Consider the following 9,840-nt stretch of genomic DNA (forward strand, 5'->3'; position numbering starts at 1 on the left):
CCATTGACAATAGCTGCCCCACGACAAACATTGAAATTGTTTCTCCTAGATGCATTACCTAACACATTATTGCAAGCTCTTAGGACGATTGCGTGTCAAAGCAGCTTGGTGGCCAAATGACACACCAAGGAGGAGGTCAACTGAGGTTTGATGAAGGCAATGTTAGCGGCACTTTCAGTGGTAGCTTCTTGCGAAGATAAATTTGCTTGGCTACATATTGGGCTCTCATCAGAGTTAAGATCGTTTGTCCACAAAGCTATATGACTCTAAAGCTACACATTAGTTGGGGGTTTATAATTGAAATATTGTCTACTATAATAAAGAATCGATTATACAATTTGTGTTACATAGAAAAAATACAAAGAAAGTACTAAATTTTTTTCATTTTGGAAACCATTTTTTTACCTTGATTATCTAAGAACGATTTGCAAGATGGAGAAAGGAGAAGCATGCCACTTGGCATTGGTTGATTGGAGCAGGCACAGGCTAAATTTGGCACGAGCTTCATGCAAAAAAAACAACGCTGTGTGCTTTCGACGCACCAAAGAAGGCGGAGGAAGGCACGCGCCACTTTTATCAAGTGGGGACAATGGGCTGCCACCCGGCCAGATTTGTTTCCGAAGGATCTTTGCGCAGAGCTGGAAAAGCTGCGCTCAAATGCACCAGCCCACAAGAGTGTTACTGACGTAATTCGGCGAGACTTCATTATCATGAATTGGATTGCTAATTTGTCAACCTTAGTACTAGGGCTGAGGTGGCTAAGGTTAGACGAGAGTGTGCGCCAGTTTGCGGTTTTCATGTTGACGCAAGTTGATTTAGCCAGAGAAGCACCACAATTGAGTAGGTTTTCATATAATTTTAGGAGTTGGAGAGATGTATCTTTCCCAAGACCAGTTTATCCGTTAGTGCATCTGGCAGTTCTTGTTGAGTCCTTTGAGCAAGGAGAGAGTGTTTCAAATTACATTGAGCTTTCTGACAACAATCAGGTGAGTCGTAAGCTCGCATACATTGGCACAAATACCATTCTGAAGATGCTTTTGGTGGATAACACACCCTGGCAACATTCTGGTGTGTACAAAAAAGGAAACAGAGAAAAAGAAGAGGCAAAAAAAGTCTAGACCTCAGTTGGTCTTTTTAAATGTGGGTTTGACAGCTGAGCTCTCTCAAAAGGATCGTGGCAACCTTTTAGAGTTTTTCAAAGCGGTGGTGTTGAGAGATGGCCGAAAAGCAGCTCAATGTGCGCTTGGATTCTCTAGTAAACAGTCATGTCCAAATCCGGCTGCTTTTATTAAGCAGTTGGAGACATCTTTCAAGTTTTGGGGTTCTAAAGAGGCAAAGGTTATTTGTCCAGGAGAGTGCATGCAAGATGTTTTAGAGCAAGTGAGAATACACAGAGTTAACATTGATGGTGATGTTTGCACAGTGATGGTCACCATGACGGTTCTAGAAGGTTGGCAGCGCAAGCTTGATCCTGATTTCAATAAGATGCACTCTTCAAAAGCTGCAGAATCTCTCGCGTATACCATAAATGCAGTAATGGCTCCTTAGTTTCATCGCCATTGCTGTGCTATTACTGCAATCTCATGGATTCAAGCAAAGCAATAAAGCAAAATTTTTGTTATACGTCAGGGTTGCGGCTATTTTATCGAAATGGTGGAGGCATGTGAAGTCTCAGGAAGATGGGATGATGGTGGTGTACACACCGCATTGGAAATTTTGTTCTAAGAGAGACACTAATGTACATGGTACAATGGAAATTTTGTGAGTTAATTCATAATTCTAGAACATGCAGGGTGACTGACTTCCAGTTGCGGCTTTGTTTCGTATGAGAAGTCGGAGCACCTGCAAGAAAAGCTTCGACAAATCACCTAAGATGGCCATATCCCTTTCTTGTCAAAGATCCTGGTACGGGCACCAGTGTGGTGGATACATTGGTAGACCCGCTCTCAGACCCCATTCGGCCGCCGATGCTCCTCCAGATGAGGGCCTTGGCTACCACCCGGAGGTCAGTCACCAGTTGTACAGAGAGGAAGGTATCCTTTCATGGATGGAGGGTGGAGGTGGGCCATTGGAGATAGACCAAGGATTTAGCAGGTTGCAGAAGCTATGCTGCAAGTTGCAGTCTATTGTAGCAGGATGTGAGGCAGGTGCTATAGGGACATCAATCAACATCTATGCAAGCAGTACATTGGTGGCTTTGCTGTGCGATGGTCGAAAGGAGGAGTTGGTGAGAAAATCAAGACAATCTTAGCAATCACAGTGAAGAGCTGGACAAATCCTGTAGAAGACACAAATTGCGGCAAGAGGTGGTTAGGGTTGTTGCTATGGTCTTTTTGGGCCCCCGACTTCGAAATGTTGGAGAGGCTCCGAAAGGCAGAAAAATTCACGTTGATATTTTCGGTGCAGTGCATTGGTGACTTTGCTGTGCGATGGTCGAAAGGAGGAGCTGGTCAGTAAATCAAGACAATCTTAGCAATCACAGTGAAGAGCTGGACAAATCTTGTAGAAGACACAAATTGCGGCAAGAGGTGGTTAGGGTCGTTGCCCTAGTCTTTTGGGCCCCCGACTTCGAAATGTTGGAGAGGCTCTGAAAGGTAGAAAAATTCATGCTGATATTGCCAGTCAGGTGTTGTTCAAAAAGATGATGTGCTTGGCAATGTCGTAGTGTGGATTCTTGGAATGCACTGATTGCAACATTTGCCCCATAGGGGCAGGGCCAGGAAGCTCTAGTCTGTTTTCAGTAGATGCGAAGCGATGGCCTCTCTCCCGATTGTATGCTCCATAGGGCAGGACCAAAAAGCTCTGGGCTATTTTCAGCAGATGCGAGGCAAGGGCCTCTCCCCAAAACTTCTCGAGGAGCTTCCTATCGGGAGTGTGGACTCTTGGAATGCACTGATTGTAGGATTTTTCCCATAGGGTAGGGCCAAAAACCTCCAGTCTGCTTTTAGTAGATGCAAAACAAGAGCCTCTCTCCTGATTCCAGGATTTGCCCACATGGACAGGACTAGAAAGCTCTAGTCTTTTGCGGAAGCTGCAAAGCGAGGGCCTCTCTCAAGATGCAATCACCTACGCATGTATATTGAAGGCATGTGGCTCTACGCAGGATGATCGAAAGTTCTAGATGAGCTTCCTGCCCGGGATGTTATCTCTTGGAGTGTGTTGATTGTAGGATATGCCCAACATGGCTGTGGCAAGGAAGCTCTCGACTGTTTTAACCAGATGCGAAGCGAAAAGGGTCCCTCTGCAATGGAATCACCTATGTATGCACCTTGTGGGCCTTTATCTATTTGTATCATATGAGAATCGAACACGACGTTTCTCCATATATAATCTCCTATGCAGTGCAAGACATCAACTTGGGAAAGTTTATTCATGATGAGGTCGCTAATCAGGGGATTTTAATGAAACATGTGTACTCAGAGGTGCTTTGGTTGGTATGTATACCGAATCTAGCACTCTCACAAAAGCTCAAAATGTTTTGGATCAGCTTCTTACATAGAAAGTGGTCTCTTATAATGTGTTGGTTGTGGTTGCTACAAAGGGAAGTAGGAATGTCAACAGTCATTAGGAAATCGGCTAAGCAGTGAGGGTGAGGACAAGGCTCCATGCAGCATGAACAAGGCTTAAACACGCGAAGTCGAAGGACAGGTTGCATCTTGAAGGCTTGTGACCTTACGCAAGATGTTGACATGGTTGAGAAAATTCATGATAGCATTGTTCGTCAGAGGCTATTGGAGAAAGATGTGCTTGCTAGTGCTTTGGTTGATATGTACGCCAAATGTGGTGTGGTCATGAAAGGACGGGAAGTTCTTCATGGGCTTCTTCTTTGAAATATCGTCACTTGGATGTGTTGATTGCATTTGTACATGAAGATGACAAGGTTTGAAGAATTTTGTTTTGCCAACAGAGGGATACACTACGACATGGCAATGTGGAAGTACACATGTCTTCATAAAACATCGGTAACAAGTTCTTCCTTGTACAAGTGAGTATTTTTATAAATAAAGAAGTCCCTCCAACACTAGAGGAAAAGCATAGGTCCCCCTTCATCATTGGAGGGGATAAAAGTGACGGGGAAGCACATTCCCTACGGTTTTATTATAAATGTGGAGAACGGTACCAACTCCACACCATACATACATATGGTTTTTTTTTTTTTAAATGGGCACAAGCATCGCAATGCACGAAATTCACCTCTCCATCTTTATTATATTGTGTTAATTTTCAACTTCATTCATCTTTTAATGCAAAATCTCATTTGTGATGCGAGGTCGTAGAGCTTCTGGTGAAAGCTTCGAGGAGATATGCTAACGAGCCATCAGCACAAACTATGCCATGAGGTAAGAGCCACACCATTATCACTTTTTGAGTTCTTACCATGTGCACAGTAAAGCAATCAAGGCAAACTAGTTTGCAGCTACGATAGTCTCCCTCCACCTTGTGCAGCTCCAACTTGCGTCACCTTTCCTCATCATCGCTACTCCAGTTACATTGCTACTTCATCGCTACTGGCACTGAAAGTTCGTCGGCCTCCATTGCTACTCCAGTTACATTGCTGTTTTGGGGTTTGCGCAGGAGCCTGAACACGACGCTCAGCTTGGTGATTGCTTCTTCCTCTGCGAGGCTTTCCAACAGCTCTCTCCTTTCTGCGTTTTTTATGGGCTTTGAAATCTGCAACAATGGTGATGAAGCTGCCTCTCTGCAGCATCTGGAACCATCCCCGTAAGTGTCGCCTATGTCTTCTTTGTCATCATCAGCATCCCCATCCTCGCCTTTATCTCCAACTGCATTCTCTTCTTTGTCAGCTACATCTTCTTCTGGTTGATGCAGACCCCTTGGAGCACCTCTTAAGGTTGGAGCTAGAGGTTGAGAAATATGTGGAAAATCCGAAGCAGCAGCAACTGATTCTGAATCCAATGCCCTCTTCATAGGAGAGACTTGTAGCTCATCGTGTTACCCAGCACTACCATGTGCAATCCATGGCACTAGACAGCAGCGTTCCACCATCCGCATCATGAATTCTTTTGGTGAAAACTCTAGAAAGCATAGTTCCAAGTGTTATGATGGCAGATAATATATATCTATCGATTCCAGATTTGACTCAAACCCCGCATCATTGCCACCTGGGAAACTTGCAATTAGGCAAAGAACAAGGGAGGGTTCCACTGGCAGCAATGACTCGACTGCTTCAGGAAGGATGACCCACCGATCAGATCTGCAGGAAACGTAGGTCTCGGCGTTACAGGTCGGTGCATCGGGATACAGGACGCCGCTAGTTCCATCAACGCCCTGCGAAGGTTGTTTTACGCCGCGAGCTGACCTAACAAAGGGGCCGTGAGGTGTGCACTGTCAAGCAGGTTCAGCACAGCAGAGAATTAGCCCCTCACTTTAATTTGTTTTAAGCTTTAGTGCCCGTAGTGGACTATGGCACCGATCTCTCTCATTGAGGGTCGAGATGGCATTGTTCCTGGGGGAGCTGTCACGTAACAGGGCTGATTATTGTAGGGCTTTACCAGCATGTTGTCGAGCAAGCTGTGAAAAAAAGCCTTTCCTTCGCACTTGATGGGCATCCTTTTTGGGATGTCTCTTGGAGCACATTGATTGCATGATATGTCCACACATGGATGTGGCAAGGACCATATGCGAAGCAAAGACCTCTCTATATAGGCAAGCAAATTGAAAGCCTCACCCTTCCTAAGATGTTGACATGGGTGAGAGAATTCATGATGAGAGTGCTAGTCAAGGGAAGTTCAAAACAATGTCGATAGGGAAGGTCTCTCTCTAAATGCAAATGCAATCTCATATGCTTGCACCTTGAAGGCCTCTCGCCTTCTGCAAGATCTTCTCATGGAGAAGAGAATTCACGATGAGATTCCTATGTAGGGGATGTTGGAGAAATATGTACTTGGCAATGCTTTGGTAATATGTATGTCAAATGTGGGGTCCTTATGAAAGCACATAAAGTTCTTGATGAGCATTCTATCCAAAATGTCATCTCTTGGAATGTATTTACTGCAGGATATGCCCAGCATGGCTATGGCAAGGAAGCATTAAGATGTTTTCACAAGATGCAAAGGAAAGGGCCTTTTTTCATGGCTTAAGATGTTTTCACTAGATATGCCCAGCATGGCTGTGGCAAGGAAGCACTGAAATGTTTTCACCAGATGCCAAGGAAAGGCCTTTCTTCACATGCAATCATCTATGCAGTCAGGCGTTGTGAGGGGGCTGTTGAAGAAACATTTTGTGCGTGGTGTGTTGGGTAAATTAGCCCCATGTCGCCCACTACACTTATTCTTTTATGTACATAAAGGGGCTCACATATTCATAGTGAGCTTTAACCCTTGCAAACACATGTCTCCTCTTCTTCTCTCCTCCATCGATGCACACACACACACACACACACACACACACGCTCGCGCACTTCAACTGCTATCAGAGCTTGAGGATTGGGGAGCACCATTGGAGCTTGGCAGAGAAGCAGGCGGGGAAGCAAAGAACGCAGCAAAACTTCAACACGTTTTTGTCGATATATTTTGGTATATCAAAAGGTTTTCATTTAGGCCGATTTCCATGATGTATAATCAATTTTTTGTGCTCTTTGACTTTGCAGAAGAAAGTTTTCTCTGAATCCTCACCAATTTTGATTTACATTGCTCAGATTGCCTATAGGTCGTGTAGGACAGGCTGCAAATTTTACAAGTCATATTTCTCCTGGTTAGAATCAGTGTTTCAGGTTGATTCCGTCACTTCTCGACTGTTTTCGCATGCTCTACAACTTTACAAAAGAAAATTTCTACAAATTCTGCACGGTTTGGAAGTTATCTACTTCAGATAGTAGGGTGGTCTACTTTTGCAGGTTCTTCTGCATACATGTTTTCATTGTAGACTCTTTCTGCAATCTCTATCATACGTGCATATTAGATGTAAGATCTTGAGGGTCTGTTAGATCAGGCAAACTACCACAAATTTTTCAAAAAAGGGTTTCTGTGGTTGATGTGCATTTTGGCACTTAGTGGTTGTTGTGCCATAGTGTTTTGGCATCACATTGTGAGAGTGTTTGCTCAACAGGTTATGTCATTTGACATGTATGCAGTAATCTTGTTAGGAGGGATATTGATGATGCTAGATTCATCGGCTACCACATTGTGCTCTTGGATTAGAGCGAGTTTTTTGCATCATTTGAGCGGTTTTGCTCACTTGTCTCATTACATTGATCGTCATATTTGCTGACAGTTCTCTTGGACAACTTGTGCCTAGAGGTATGTTGTATTTTGATAGTGCTTGGTGTATGAGTTATCCAGGATTTGGCTATTGTTAGTAGATTGATCTTGTTCACAGGATATCGCCATGGATTGGGCAAGTACATCATTGTCAGAGTTTATGATTTTCCGTATGAGGTTTGATGGTCCAAACTTCGAGCATTGGCAAGCAAGTATGCATGATGCATTGACTTAGTTGGGCCAAGTGTTTCCACTGCAAGGCATGGATGCTAGGCCAGAGTATATGATTAATGATGAGTGGGAGGATTTGGATGATCTGGCACGTTTGACGATTGTGTTACACCTTGATGAGTTTGTCTATTGCATTGGTTTGGATGCAATTATAGCTAAAGATTTATGGCAGAGGTTGTACTGCAATGATTTTGGTAGAAATGAGTCTGAAGAGATGCCTATAGTCAAAGGACAATCTCACAGGCACAGAGACATTGTGTGTTAGCATTGTGGCCATACGAGGCATGTACACATGCATTGTTTTTGGTGGATGAGATAGTGGAAGAGACAACACAGGAGAGATGCTATCACTTTGACTGATGTGGGAGCAAAGGTAGCGTATGAGGCTACACACAACAGAGATGTCCTATTTGCTTCCATGTTTACTCCTGACTTTCTTATGTTGGTTTTTGATGACACATTACCTTCACATTTGATGCCAGATGTGAGTGCTAGGTTTCACATCAGGCCAAGTGGTTTAGCACATATGCTAGTGGTATGCTTGGATGTGTGCATCTAGCTGATAGTTCAATGCATGACATAGTTGGTGCAGAGATGTTAGATTATCATAGCCAAGTGGTGCATCATACATGCTGCAAGATGTACGCCATGTGCCAAGTTTGACACAGAGCTTGATCTCTGTGAGTCAGTAAATATGAGACAGTGGATGCCAGGTAGTGTTGGATGAGCACTACTTTATATTGCATCACAGACAGCTAGTCACAATGAGAGGTGCTAGTGTTGGCAGGATTCATGTGATGCAAGTACGTCTCATTCGAGACGATGCAATGTTTGTGAGTATGCATTCATGCAGAGAGACAAGGCATGGCTCCTTTGCGGATAGGCTGCATGCTGCTACAGTTTGTGAGCATGTTGAGCCAGTTATGCACCAAGGCTTGTCATTTGTGGATGCGATGACGAATATGGATGACTTGAGTGTTGAGGATTCCACCATGATTCATTCATGGATATGCTTAGGCTAGAGGCCAATGCGTGTGAGTTGGAGTTGGACATTGCTCTTGACTCACAGGGTTCATGACAAACATATGCTTTTGGTACGCATGTGCTATGCGAGAGACACGAGGATGGATTCTAGGGATTGGAGTCTGCATGTCAACATGAATTCCATGAAAGGGTTATGAGCCAGATTTGATTGAAATGGTGAGATTGGATGAGATTTTCACGATTGCATCAGCATTCAAGAGCCTCATGTATGAGATACAGATCTTCAAACCCGAGATTGCATTTACGATAGGTGCATTTGCAGTGGGAGCAATTAGCCATGCATTGGCTGATATTGTTTTTGAGCATAGGGACACTTTGCATCGTATGGTGAGATACCTGCAAGATGTGTGCATCTTTGGTGAGGAGTATGTAGTTGATCACTCTATACTTCCTCTACAGTTTGAGATGGATACACACAGAGAGTAAGCCAATGGGCGTTGGCCATGGTAATACTTGATGATCACCTTGTACATGTTTTGTACGATTTCCTTTTGTTTTCTCCCTCATGACCACATTGGCCTTTACGTGGGAGGTTGTCGGGGTAAAGCCCCATGTGGCTGGTTAGGCGAGGCGCCTGCCCACTACACTTATTATTTTATGTACATGATAGAATAAGGGGGCTCACATATTCATAGTGAGTTTTAGATCTTGCAAACACATGTCTCCTCTTCTTCTCTCTTCTCCATTGTTGCATGCACACACACACACACACTCTCGTTCACACACTTCAATGGGATGGTCGATATGTATGCCAAATGTGTTTTGGTACAGACTCTTTTCTCTCATCTTTCTTGATAAGCGTGATTTTTGGTGGAGTGGCTTTCTTGATCCTATGTTCTAGTCTATCTCTTAAGAGAATGCCTAAGAAAAGACTTTAGTCCTGCCCTCTGGTGCTTTCTCCACATTTCTTGTATCTTCTTGATTGCATGGATTACTTGTTGTTTTTGAGCTTCTAATAAAGTTGGTAAACCAGCCATCTCAAGGTTTTCTTGTATTGTTAACAAGCCTTCAAGCTCATTTACTCCTTGTACCTATTCATTTTTTATTTCCTGTTCTTGATCAGTCGTCATGGGGTTTTCTTGCGCTTTTTGCAAGCCCTTTGACTGATCATCTTCACTTGTAGCCTACTAGGGTGTTTTTGGCTCAGGGCTGGGTTCTTTTAGGACATCAGTAAGTCCACCACAGCCTAGGATTCTTCTAGACTCTAGCCTGCAACCAGCAGATCTTGAATTGTCTTTTTGGCATTCTCCTCTTTTGCGAGTGGTCTGTATGGGACTTTTGCCTTTGTGCTTTTTGTGTGGACTTGGGTTGCTTGTTCTGACTGAAGGCCTTCATCAGTGAGTGG

The 9,840-nt window shown here is 43.9% G+C and overlaps 1 pseudogene; it reads left to right on the top strand.

Moving 5' to 3' along the window:
- The first annotated feature begins 506 nt into the window (after nt 1-506).
- On the top strand, nt 507-1,548 carry LOC147430002 (uncharacterized; annotated as a pseudogene).
- The last annotated feature ends 8,292 nt before the right edge of the window (nt 1,549-9,840 follow it).

This window comes from Adiantum capillus-veneris, chromosome 22 (assembly GCF_014529385.1).
Source record: "Adiantum capillus-veneris isolate H3 chromosome 22, ASM1452938v2, whole genome shotgun sequence".
In the NCBI taxonomy this organism is placed as follows: Eukaryota; Viridiplantae; Streptophyta; class Polypodiopsida; order Polypodiales; family Pteridaceae; genus Adiantum; species Adiantum capillus-veneris.